At 39.8% G+C, this 13378-nt stretch overlaps 1 protein-coding gene across 2 annotated transcripts in view; it reads left to right on the top strand.

Annotated features, from left to right (window-relative positions):
• The window catches only part of SYNPR (synaptoporin), a 314555-nt gene that overhangs the window by 241228 nt on the left and 59949 nt on the right, over positions 1-13378 (top strand). The gene's annotated exons all lie outside the window — the stretch shown is intronic.

The raw sequence follows: 13378 nt of genomic DNA on the forward strand, positions 1-13378 counted from the left end.
ATTAGAAAAGTACTTTAAGGAATAAAACTATGTCATAAACTAATGAGAAAGATGAGACCCTAGAACACTTTTATTTATCAGTAGATTAGAGCTGAAATTCAAGTACAACACACTTGGACATGTGCCGTCAAATATTTTATCCACCATGCATATTGCCCACATATTTTAGACAGTTTTTTACCCTGTTAAATTGCTTAGAAAGCCATCTTTTTAATAGAAAAATCAAAGGAATGACCTTGGAAAAAGTCACCAAATAATGACTCAGAAATTAAGGTAACTGAATTTCTGTCAGCCCTTTTCTACTTTCTATGTGAGTAGGGAACCAAGTTACAGCTAGAAAGAAAATTAACAAACTGAATTTTTCGGTGAACTAGAACTCTAGGAATTACTTATTGTCCTTTTCGTTTCTCACTGTAACACCTGAAAATTACATTTTGTCAGCAGATACTTTGGAACATTTCCTACCAATACTAATGGTTAAAGCTTTTTTTGATTTGGGTTTTTTTTCAAGTAGGTCTGGGAGAATATAAAGAACCTCAATGCTTTCCTTCTTGTTCCAGTCCAGGAGATTAGACCTAATAATGGTTTATTAGTCAAGCTTTTTAAGTGCTTCTGCGTATCAGATGCTGTACTGAAATCTTTACATGTGTTTCTCATTTAATATTTATAAGAACCCAATGAGAATATACTCTTGGTATTAGGAAACTACGAGTCAAAGGAATTATGTAACTTGCCCAAGGGTGCACAGCCAGTAAATGGCAGAACTAAAGTAAAATACATAAAACATTGATGCAGAAAATGAGTACACACATACATTCATACATACAGTTACAGACATAGATATTAACCTTAAAAGTTATTTTCTGAAGCATTTAGATTACCTGTCCTTAAAAAGGATAGGTCCTCAATAGATGTATACTAAAGGCAGGAATTTATAATGTGATTCTAAAAATATAACTTCCAGGAAATTTATGTGGGTAGGGAAAAAGATCTATCAGCATAAAAGAATATTTTAAATAGAATATGATGATCTGTTATTCCTTCTGACTCTGAAAATGGTTGTCAGTTGTTATGTTAGGACTAAATTCAAAGGGAAAAATGATTGATTAAATATTTTTGACCTCTGCATCTTTTTTCCTCCTGAGTAGCTTATTAAAGGCAGTGGTGGGATGTATTTCTCTGACTTTTTTTTTTTTTTAAATCAGGGTAATCAAAAAAATGTGGTTGGTATTAGCATACAGATAAACATATAGACTAATAGAATAGAGTTGAGAGTACAGAAATAAACCTTTACATTTTATGACCAACTGATTTTCAACAAGGATCCCAGCCATAGTAATGGAGAAAGAATAATCTTTTCAACAAATGATGCAGAGACAACTGAATACCTACCTGCAAAAGAATGAAGTTGGACCCCCTACCTCACACCATATATAAAAATTAACTCAAAACAAATAATAGACCGTGTAAAATCTAAAACTACAAAACCCTTAGAAGAAACCGTAGGAATAAATCTTTATGTACTTTAGTTAGCCAATTGTTTCTTAGATATGACATTGACAGCATTAAGTAATAAAAGAAAAAAATAGATAAATTGTATTTCATAAAAAAAAAAAAAAAACTTCTGCACTTTAAAGAACACAAGAAAGTGAAAAGACAGCCCACACAATGGGAGAAAAATCTTCTAAATCACTTATTCAAAAAAGGACTGTGTCTAGCATGTATACTCTAACAATTTATATATATGTAAAGAACTCTCTTAAAAGAACTCTAACAACAAGAAAAAACAATTCAGTTCTAAAATGGGCAAAGGACTTAAATAAATGTTTATCCAAGGGAGACATACAGATAGCCAATAAGCACACAGAAATATGTTCAACATCATTAGGGAAATGCAAGTCAAAACTATACTGAGTTATCACTTCAAGTTCATTAGGATGGCTAAAATAAGAAAGACAAACAATAACAAATATTGACAAGGATGTAGAAAATGGTATCTCTCCTACATTTCTGGTGGAATTGTAAATCATGCATCCACTTTGGAAAACAGTTTAGCAGTTTCTCTAAATGTTAAACATATGATTATGTTAATGTTAAACAATATGATCGAGCAGTTTCACTCCTAGGTATATAACTAAGAGAAATGAAAACACACACACACACACACACACACACACACACACACACACAAAAACCTATCTGCAAATGTTCCTAGCAGCTTAATTCATAAAAGCTCAAAACCCAGATGTCCACCAACTGATGAATGGATAAACAAAATGTGGTATAGCCACACAATGGAATATTATTCAGCAATATAAGAGGAGTGACATGTTCAACAACTTGGATGAACCTTGAAAACATTATGCTAAGTGAAACAAGCCAGGCACAAAATGCCACATATTGCACGATACCATAAATATCTATCATATGCTAATTCATAGAAACAAAGATTAGTCGTTTCCAGGGGTTAAGGGATGGAGAAATGTAGTGTGACTGCTAATGGATGTGAGAGTTCTTTTGGTGGTGATAAAAATCTTCTGAAATTAGATAGTGGTGTGGTTGCTTTGTGAATATACTAAACTCTGTAAATATACCAAAAACCACTGAACTGTATACTTTAAAAAGGTGAAGTTTCTGGTACTACGTTATGGTTAATCCTATTTCAATAAAGCTGTTGCTTAACCATAAAAACTATGACCAGCTATTATCTGTCTGAGATGGTAAGTTTGTGGTGTGCCTTGTAGTTCCCCAAACTTTCTATTTGCATACATTTCTGTAACTATCTACACACTCTACTCTTTGTGTTCCAACTTCTACCCACTTTCCCATCCCCATTCTAACCACTTTCCTGCTGTGCAAATGTGTTCTTCATCTTTCATGAATTGGCTCAAATCTCATCTCTACTAGGGAATCTCCCGGAATCCCTTGTTCCACTTTGAGCTGCATTTATCTGAAGATTCATCTGAACACTATTCACATTTTCCATGGTAATTATCTCTTTATGTGTCTGTCTACCCTCTAGTGTGTAAGCTCCTTGGATCATTTGTGTTTGTGTTTTGAGGTATGGCACAGTGTCTCACACGTAGTGTGTACTTAGAAATGCTCACTGAATGAGTGAATGAATGAATGAATGAATGAATGCTTAAAGATAGAAAACTAAAGAATATCTCCTAGTTGAAACATCCTATGATGTCAGGACATTGTCTTACCATAGAAAGTGTCTTAGATTTAAATCTTAAATACTTTGTGTGTTAAATTTAAACTAACTGTGGAAATCAATGCTACAATGAATAAATATTTGACTTCTAAATGTGAGATGTCAGTCCTCAAGTGTCCTAGGATAAGCTGAGCTTTCTAAGAGAAACAAGTAATTCTTGCCACATGGAATACTCTTGCGCAATTAACTAACTATGTTGCAGGGCCCTAAGACATTTCACTGGAGCATGTAGACTTGGTTGTCAATAAAAACCCAAGATATTTTAAAGGTTGAATCGGAGTCTGTTGTAGAGGGAAATAGAGCCTCCGGTGAATAAATTTTATCCAGATTACTGTCCTTCTGTAACAATATCTCCCTGCTCGACTACTTAATCTTCCTGTGGTTTGAAACATCTGAATAAGATTATCATATAGACAAAAGGATTAAGAATTTACAACGAGTTTTCATCTATAAATCTTTCTGGTGCAGAAATCCAAATACTTAATTAACTGATGGCAGTTATCATCTGATCCAAGAGATAAGTTAACTCTTATCCAAAAGATAAGAAACCACCCTCAATGAAAAAAACAGACCAAAAATAATTGTCTGTATCGAGTGTACATCATAGAAGGTGAGGAGATGTAAGGGAAATATAAGAGGGTAGTAATTCCAGGCAGAAAAAATAATTAGTGTAAAGATGAGAATACATGCGGTGAAACAAAAGAAGCCGGGGTGACTGAGACATAATGGACATTAGCCAGCAGTATGGTAATTAATATTGCCTGTGGTAGACAAACTTATTGATCACAATTCTTCATTCCCTCGCCCCAGTAGCATTTTGAAAAGCCACCTTTGCCTTGGTCTCACAGAGACAGGATGTGTTTCCTTGCCCCACTGAAGTTGAGTGTGGCAAATGACTTGGCCTTGGTCAATGGAACATGGGCAGAAATGAAGGCGTGTCATTCCCAAACAAGACCTTAATGGGCATGGCATGTCCCTTCTTGTCGTCCTCATGCCTCTGTCATCAGCAAAAAAAAAAAAAAGGCCTCCTTCTTGTAGATGTGCTCCCGCTTCACCCGGAGCCCCAGAGTGAACAGGCAGGGAGCAAAGCTACTGCAGCCAACGTGTTAGACACAGCGTTAAGAATACATAGTTGTTATTTTAAGTCACTGAGTTTGGAGGTGGTTTATTCAGCAGGATTATCATAGCAGTGTTAACTGATACAGTCTTCGATACTAATCTTACACATTATTAGTATACCTTCCTATTGTTCACTTTTCTAAACATTATCTTATTGGTCATATAGTCTACAGTTGCCAGATCATTTCTGGAAACGACGGGTTACTTGCAAATCACAAAACGAACCTGAGCCTAGCTATCTGGATTTGGAAAGAATAAACCTCATCTGACCAGACTCCTGATTTGTTCTAGCCATGTGTTTAGTTGGAAGAAAGCAAAGGCCTTTTCTCTCTTTTCCACCTCTGCACCAGGATATCTGTTTTTTCAGGAACAGAGTGTTAAGTTTTTGCATTCCTGAAAAAAATATATATACCACTCTGTAGCTTGTGGTTTATATTTTGGCGTCTTTGTGTGTTAGTACTAGTCATTCAATAGATGGGCGATTCCTCAACAAAGTGAAATCCACCAAGTGAAGTGTGAAGTCACTCTTATAAACAAACCCAATTTGTGGCTCATTTTCACAAGTTTCAATTCCGAGGCTAAATTTTCCAAAAGAAGTTCAAGCTTTCCTGCATGTGTATCCCAAACTCGAACCTGATAGCGATGTAAATAGCAAATTAATCTCATCAGCTGTGGTGAGAAATATCATAGCGCTTCCGTCTCTTGAAGTACTAAATTTTTTTTTCCTCAAAATATATCACTTACTCACCAAGTAGTTATTGGGTGTCAGTCCACAAAGCATACCAAACAATACAGAGCTACAAAAAAGGGGGGGTTGACCTGCCCTAAGTAAATGTATCCCAAGAAATGACTTTCACAACGGAGACTGTTGGGACCTGTCTTAATTTGAATTCCCCGAGGCAGACCTTAAGACAAAGAGTTGGTACAGGGAACTTAATGTATGAGGTGAGCCCAGCAGGCACAAGCAAGGAAGTGGGCAAAGTGAGACCGAAGAGGGAAATGCCAAAAAGAAAGAGAGACAGAAAGAAAGGAAGGAGGAGGAGAAAGAGAAGAACAGAGAAGAAGTCAGGGCGAGGGAAGCAAGCCAGTATGGGCAACTGAGGTTCAGTCCTGCTGGAGATCCTCTGAGAAACTGTGCGGAACCCACCCAAGAATCCTAAGACCGGATAGCAGGGAGCCTGAAGCATTTGCACATTGATTTTTATCCCCCAGTGTTGGAAGGCTGCATCCAAGAGGGTTAATTCCCACACAACCCCAGCTGTGCCTACTTGTAGCAGAGAAGGCCTCCTCCGGCCAAGGAAGGCCCTCAGACAGGGAGGATTAGGTAAGGTGGGAAGTTTATCAACATCGGCAACAGTTGCCTGAAGTCAGGCGGGCCTAGGATATAGGGTGCAAGGCATCACCCTTGTCTGCTACAGGAACACAGCTGTTTATTCCATCAAGTGTAACAAGAGTCCATATTTACCGAGCACTTAATCTGTACCAGGCACAGTGCTAAGCCTTTTACAGATATCGTATTATTTAATCCTTGCTACAACCCCGAGAAGTAGATACTATTACTATCATCCTCTACAGACAAGGAAGTTAAGAGGTTTGCTCAGGTGACAAAGCAAGTGACAAAGGTGGAGATTTGAATGTGAGCCGTCTGATTCAAGGACTCTGGTCTAAACACTTAACTCATGAAGGGCAAGGCACAGAAAACAAAGACACCAGAAAGTCAAAGATGGGGAAAATAATGAGGCATGTAACGCTCTGGGGAAAAAGTGTACCTGAGTAATACTTTAAGAGTGACTAAGTAGAAAAGTGCAGAAAAAGAAATGAGCTTGTGCATGATAAGATGGGGAAAGGGGAAGGAGGATGGGTGCTGTAACATAATGGACATGAATTCAGCAAAATGTCCGCATCGGAGAGCACACAGAGTTGTCCTTGTTGCAGGGATAGGCATATGTAACATGGCATGTAGCTCAGTTCATGTAGCAAATATGTATCAGGTGTCTGTGTTATACTTGGAATGGGAGGTACAGAGATTAGAAAAAGGAAAAACAGACATGATCTTCTAGGGAAGAGATTTACACAGTAGATCTTCCTTGTTTCTGTTTTCTAGTACTGGAACCCCTTCTCTCAGGGAAGAGTCCATTCAGTGACATGTATGTGGCATGCCATCTCCTCTTACACCTTACACTCTCACATACATACGCACACACATGAACATGTATGCACACCCACACACGAGCACACACGTTGGGCACTTGACTGAAGCCTGGCCGGCTAAAGCACCCTGTGGCCTCACTTTCTGGTTTTGACAGGAAGTTGTGACCTAATTTGGGTTTGTCTATTGAAGCTGGGAGGAGAGTTGGCCTCTGATGATCAGGGGTACCAAACTGGTAAGATATAGGTGTGAGGCTATCATCTTACCCAGCCACATGGAGAAAGATTAAAGCCAAGCAGAGGCGAGCATATTTGAGGAGTGGAAAGTGTCCTGCCAATTTTTTTTTTAACTCTTGGGGTCAGCCTGATGGTAAACAAGAGGTAAATCTTATCTCAGTTTTTTTCAGAAGAAAACACTTTAATGGCACGTGAAAGAAGGAAGAGATTGTCTGAGTGAGCTCTTTTTAACATGGCTTCTTCTAAAACTTGACCACCCAAAGAGGCAGGATCATAATCTGTTCTCACAGTCACTCTGCAGGATACCAGGATGCATGCATCCTTTCTACTGATCTGAGTCACCACAGGCCATTGGACCCACTGAATCTTTATGCAAGTGGGATTCTGAAATAGTCATATAGATTTCAGATGGGAATCTGAATAGGTTAGTTTTTCCTTTACTGAAAGAGCCACATCTGTTGAGTACAAAATTCTGCTAATTATAATCCTCCTTTTATAAAACTCTTTCTCTTCTCAGTCATTCTCCTAATCCACTTTGGTTCATGTTCCTTGGCTCCAGATCCAAACTATGAATGTTGGCACAGGTTGGCCAAATGTAAAATTTCTTTCCCAAGATTTAGGAGCCCAGAGAAGCTAAACATAGAAATGCAAAGTTAAAAATACTTTCAGAAAAGCATGCTTTCGAATCAAGCATCATATCCAGTGTCCTGATAGAAAATAGTTACCTTCTCAAGAGGGTACTTGGAATGAAAGTAAAAAGCCAGAGGAAAGGTAGGAGGCAGCAGCATAGAGGGAGGGTAAATCGAAGAGACAAGAAGAAATGGATCTTATCAAATTTTTGATATGCTATTGGGCATATTCTGCAGCTGATGCCTGTTTAAGATAAAGGATGAAATGGGCCTCTGTTTCTATCTGAGATGCTCCAGTCACTTGTAAAGCAGTTAGATTAAAGTTAATTGATTCCGTAAATACTTTTGAGCACCTGTAATGTGCCAGGCACCATGTTAGGTGCTAGGAACACAATAAGGTACTAGAATCTCTTTCCCTACATGTTCTCTTCTGTATTAGCCTCCTTATCCTAGAGTAGGATTTAATATGCCTGTCTTTAATTTTTAAGCTCAGGAGATGAAACATGGCAATTTATTATGTCTAGATATGAAGCTCAAACCCAAAAATCAAGGAACTCTTCAGATGTTCTCAAGGGTCTCTGAACCATAGTTTGAGGAGTTCTGATCTAGAGTTTTCAGAAACATTATTTCTAGGATGCTAAACAAAAATATTGGATATAAAATTCCCTGCAAGACTTATTTCTGGCCTTATGTTCACGTGGTTTAGACCTTGATTTTTAATTATCAGAAGGGGAAGCTAGATTGAGCTCCTGTTCCCTTGCCTTCAAACAGTGTGTGAATCGAGAGGAAATATGGGGCGTCTGGGTGGCCCAGTCAGTTAAGCATCCCAGGACTCTTGATTTCAGCTCAGGTCATGATCTCACTGTTGCAGGGTTGAGCCCTGTGTCAGGCTCTGCACTGAATGTGGATCCTGCTTAAAAGTCTCTCTCCTCTCTCTGCCCCATCCCCCATCTCTAAATAAATAAACACTTCTTAAGAAAGAGGAGATAGGGGCGCCTGGGTGGCTCAGTCGGTTAAGCGGCCGACTTGGGCTCAGGTCATGATCTCGCGGTCCATGAGTTCGAGCCCCGTGTCGGGCTCTGTGCTGACAGCTCAGAGCCTGGAGCCTGTTTCAGATTCTGTGTCTCCCTCTCTCTGACCCTCCCCCGTTCATGCTCTATCTTTCTCTGTCTCAAAAATAAATAAACGTTAAAAAAAATAAAAAAAAAAAAGAGGAGATATAATCATAGGAGGGTTTTTTTTTAATTTTTGTTTTGTTTGAGATTTTTCCAATGATTAAATACCATTTTTCTGTTTAAGACCTTATTGACCCTTCTATGAATAAATTGCAGTCACTGACCTCATTTAAGAATTCAAAGTCTTTCCAATCAATTCCTTGCCTACCATGTATGAAACTGCCTTTCTTTTAAGATTGGGCCAAACTGGGGCACCTGGGTGGCTCAGTTGGTTAACCATCTGACTCTTGATTTCTGCTCAGGTCTTGATCTCACAGTTCATGAGATGGATCCCTGTGTCAGGCTCCGCACTGACAGTTCGGAGCCTGCTTGAGATTCTCTCTCTCCCTCTCTCTGCCCCCACCCCCAATTCTGCTCACTCTCTCTTTCTTTCTCAAAATAAATAAATAAACATAAAACTCAAACTGGGATGATTTGGCAGAGACGGAAGTTCAGAAGACTGGCTTGGGTAAGCAGGAAGGGTGGAGGTGACACATGAAGGATTGCCTGACACCACAAACATGTATATAGACTCCAACAGGTAAGGGAAGGAAGCCATCTCTTTCCTTTTCCTGGACAGTTTGAAGGATTAAGTCTCATTCTCAAGGCTAACTTCACCTCTGTAAGCAAGGTGAAGATGGCATTGGCTTCAAAGGTATTAAGTCATTCCCTAAGAATGCTGTTCCAGGAACAGTGTGAGGTGGCCCTGAGTCCCAAAGTTAATTCTCACCAAAACCAAATATGCAGGAAAACCATTTCCCTAGAGCCAATTTTCCAAATAATGATTTTGCTGAAAGATAGATTTTTCTCTTCTAAAATATTGTCTATGTATTAGCTGCACTGGGCCCCCCCCCCCCCCCACACACACACACACACACTCATCTACATTCTTACCAGCCTTCACATTGAGGAACATCTTCAGTTTAAGACATGGTAGTAAAACAACTGGGGTAAAATCTCCTTGACAGTTTCAGGTTAATTGATTATTTGGCCAATTGACTTTTTCAGCCAATTAATTTTTAACAAATGAGTTTTTCTTGCATCAGCCATTCTAAAAAATTTGCACAGCTCCTTCCTCTGCGGGCATATATGGAACTGACATAGATGGGCCCCTGAGGAAGGCTGAGGAAACGTCCGATCTGCCAGAGATGCATAAAGCATTTGTCAGGGAGGCAAAAGGAAGACTATACCACTGTGCAATGAGAATCCCTCTGGACAGAGCAGTTGTAGTTGGCTGACTTCCTATATGCTCAGCCTCTGTCTCCTCATCTGTAGGGATAATAATGATTATACCTCTCACGGCTCTGGTGAAGAGTAAAGGAAATACAGCATGCAAAGCACATAGTGCAATGGTTAGCACAGAGACAGGGATCAATACCTACTAGCTGTTATTGTTAACTGTTGTCAACAATGACAGAAAACAGTTCCTCAAATGATACCTTTTCACCTCCAGGCCTGAAAGCCTCACTCCTTCAGCTCTCTAGCCACCAAACCCTCTCCACCCTCATTTAAATGTCAGCTCAGCCAACAAGTCTTCTCTGGTCCTCTAGACTCGCTTAGGACCCCTATATATCCCTGGTCTTAACCTCATTGCCACTTACAGAAACAGATTCTTCAGTTATCTGCCTTTTCTTAAAATAAATACCCTGGGAGCAGAAACCATCTCCATACCGTGTACTCTGATAGGCATAAGCCCTAGCACGGTGCTTGGCACTTGGTAGATGGATGAATGAGTGAGTGAGGCATCAGCTGGGAGCATGGTCCTGAAGCCTGGTCCTGCCAGTGGGAGGATGCCAGCACACAGCTGCACAGGTCTGACTTAGACCACAGGGTCTATGAGAAAAGCCTGAGAAGGTCTAGAAGGGTTCTGTTGAGCTTCTCCAGCAACCCCCAGAAGCCTGAGAGGTGGCTTCCATTTTTGACTTTTAGACCCTATGGCTTTTCCAACCTCTAAGCATGGGCTCTCTGGGCCACTGAAGAATCTCTTCCCCATGGGAATTACAGAGTAGTAGAAGGTCCACTGATCTAGAAGCAGAAAACTTAAGTTGTGCTTCTTTTACTGTGTGACATTGATCAAGTGTCTTCACCTCTCTAAGTCCTGGATTCCTCTGGTAGAACAGCTGAGGCATCTCTTTCTACAATCCCATGAGGGAAGAGCAGGGTCAGCTTCCAAGCATATATCTGTTCTAAGAATTTAATGAGATCTATCCTTTCTCCTTCTATCCTTTCTGCTTCCCTCCCTCCCTGCCTTTCTTCTTTATTTGACAAATACCTTTTGAGTATTTACCCTGAACCAGATACAACCTAGAATTCAGTTATAGAGAGGCAGACAAAATACATGGGATCCTTGCCTTCCTGCTACGTATCGTCTAGGGGAAGAGACACAGATAAGCAGGATAATGTCAACCATTTAGATAATCAGAGCACCAAATAAAATAAATGCAGTAAAACGAGATGATGTGATAGAGAATGACAGTGGAACACCCTCTTTAGATTAGATGGTCAGGGGAGGCCTCCCAGAGATGGTCACATTTCAGCTGAGACCCAAATGAAGAGATGAACTTGACAGCAGGCAATATGAGCTTAGTTCAGAGGCCCCAGGACTTGTGTGGAGTGGGGCAAGTGCTAGGAAGCAAAAGAAGCAAGGTGGTGTGGTGATAGCAAACAAGCGGGCAAGATGCAAGTGACGTTGGGTTGGTCCGTGTGGGCCATGGTCAGGGGTTTGGATATAGCTTCAAGTACAAGGGGAGGCACTGGAGGGGAGCTCGATGCAGGGGAGCGACATGTTCTGATTTATGTTTTTGAAAAATTTCTGGTCGCGGTGCAGAAAATGAATTCCTACATGTCATGTTCCAACTGCAGCTTGAAAATGGTATGATTAATCCCCTGGTTGCTGGCAAAGCACCAGAAACATGGGTGACATTATATTTGCTGATAATAAAGGGCACTTTTTCCATCCTGAGCTGATAAATATGTTGAACAAACGGTTTCTAGTTAATTAAAATGAACAGTGTTGCCTTGTGTCTTCAGACATTTTTTTTTCCCAAAAAGGATTTGTGTGTTTATGGTGATATTAATAACTGAAGAATTGGAAATTTACAATTCCATAGCCACTTGACGGGGCAATAGCTTTTTGGTGGTTTAAAGGAGATTGCATTTTGTTCTATATGTATAAGCAGTTACTGTTTATTTTGTTATAATCTGGCAGATATATTGAATTTCCTGCCCACCCAGGGTTCTGCCAGGTTCCCTATCCTGAACATTCAACGAGGCCAGCTATTATGTGCAGAATGAAATGACAGCAAGCAACAACAGATGACCAAATAGTGCTTGATAGGGTGCTTTTTGACAAAGCAAAATAGTAATAGAACACGCCGTGTTTCCAGGTCTTTGAAGTCTACTTTTTGAAAGCATTTTGGATTTTTAAGGTCCACTTTAGTAATTAGGCCTACACCTTGAATTTTGAACTTTGGAAACTCTTGGCACACCTAAGAATAGTGACAGTAGTTGCCAAATACATGCCAACTACAATAAACACAATGTTTTCCATTATCTTAGTCGAGCCTCACAAAACCCCTATGAGAAATGGGCAGTGAGAAAGCTGAGGCTCAAAACTACTACAAGATTTGTCTAAGATCACATAGCTGGTGCTTGGTGGAGTTACTTTATCTTGCCTTCCAGTTGGAGGAAAAACAAGTAGAAAGGTGGTGCTCCATTGGGTCCCAATGGAGACAAATAGAAGAAGGTATGCTAGGGCTGTAGGTATATTAGAAGTCACATCTCATTGAATGGACGAGTTGTCAAACATTCTGCATGTTGTCCCCAGGTATAAGAGTAGATGAGGTAAATAATGGGTAGGGTGAAGAACCATCCATCGGACAAAATGTAGACCCATGAAATAGCCTGAATAAAATCTTTAGAACCCAGCTGTTATTTCCACTTAAAGCACTAAGTCACCAAAATCAAGATTAGTAAATCTTAACCCTTTTGGAATTAGGAGACCTATTAAGAATCTGATAAAGTCATGAAACATGACCCATATAAGTGATTTTTTATGATTATGAAGCTATCTGAAGTTCATCATGAACCCCTGAAATTCATCTGTAGACCTCCTAAGAACCCTTCAATCAGCCCCTCATTTTAAACTTGAGAACACTGAGACCCAGAGAACAGTCTTTACTTAAGATCACACACAAAAAAATTGGTGCACAGATAGGCCCCAGAATCTGTTCTCTCACTTTTAATAGTTCCCAGATTCTATTCTGCAGGCTCTAGACTCTGGGAGCTCTTCCATTTGAAATGACTGGCTCTCATCCTAAAAGTTTCCCCTTCTGCTTTTGGGGTATCCATATATCTTTTGCTTTATGAAATTTTGATGATGTTAAATAATAATTACTGTACTTAATTATAATTTTTGTTTTGAATGTCCTCACCTCATCTGGCTAAATAAAAAATTGATAACTCCCTCTGGTAGGTACCAAATTTCTCCTGGAAGTTGTACTGATCCAAAAACTCTAAAATGCTGGGAGTCACTGCTCTTATTCACATGCCTCTCTATCTCCTCTCATCGCCCACCTGAAACAGGTGCAAACCATATAGGAGTATCAGTCTTATCGTTGAATCTGATGCTTAACAGAAGTGAGGGGGCTCTACAGGGCCAGATTCCTTCTGCATATTCATACTGCACATATTGCAAAGGGAAAAAAAGAGGGAGGAAGAGTCTAGGTTGAAAGAGATCAGAGGGATATATCAACCAAATGCAATGTACTAACTTTTCTGGGTCCTGATTCAAATAACCCACTTAAAAACATCTG

Source organism: Lynx canadensis, chromosome A2, assembly GCF_007474595.2.
Source record: "Lynx canadensis isolate LIC74 chromosome A2, mLynCan4.pri.v2, whole genome shotgun sequence".
In the NCBI taxonomy this organism is placed as follows: Eukaryota; Metazoa; Chordata; class Mammalia; order Carnivora; family Felidae; genus Lynx; species Lynx canadensis.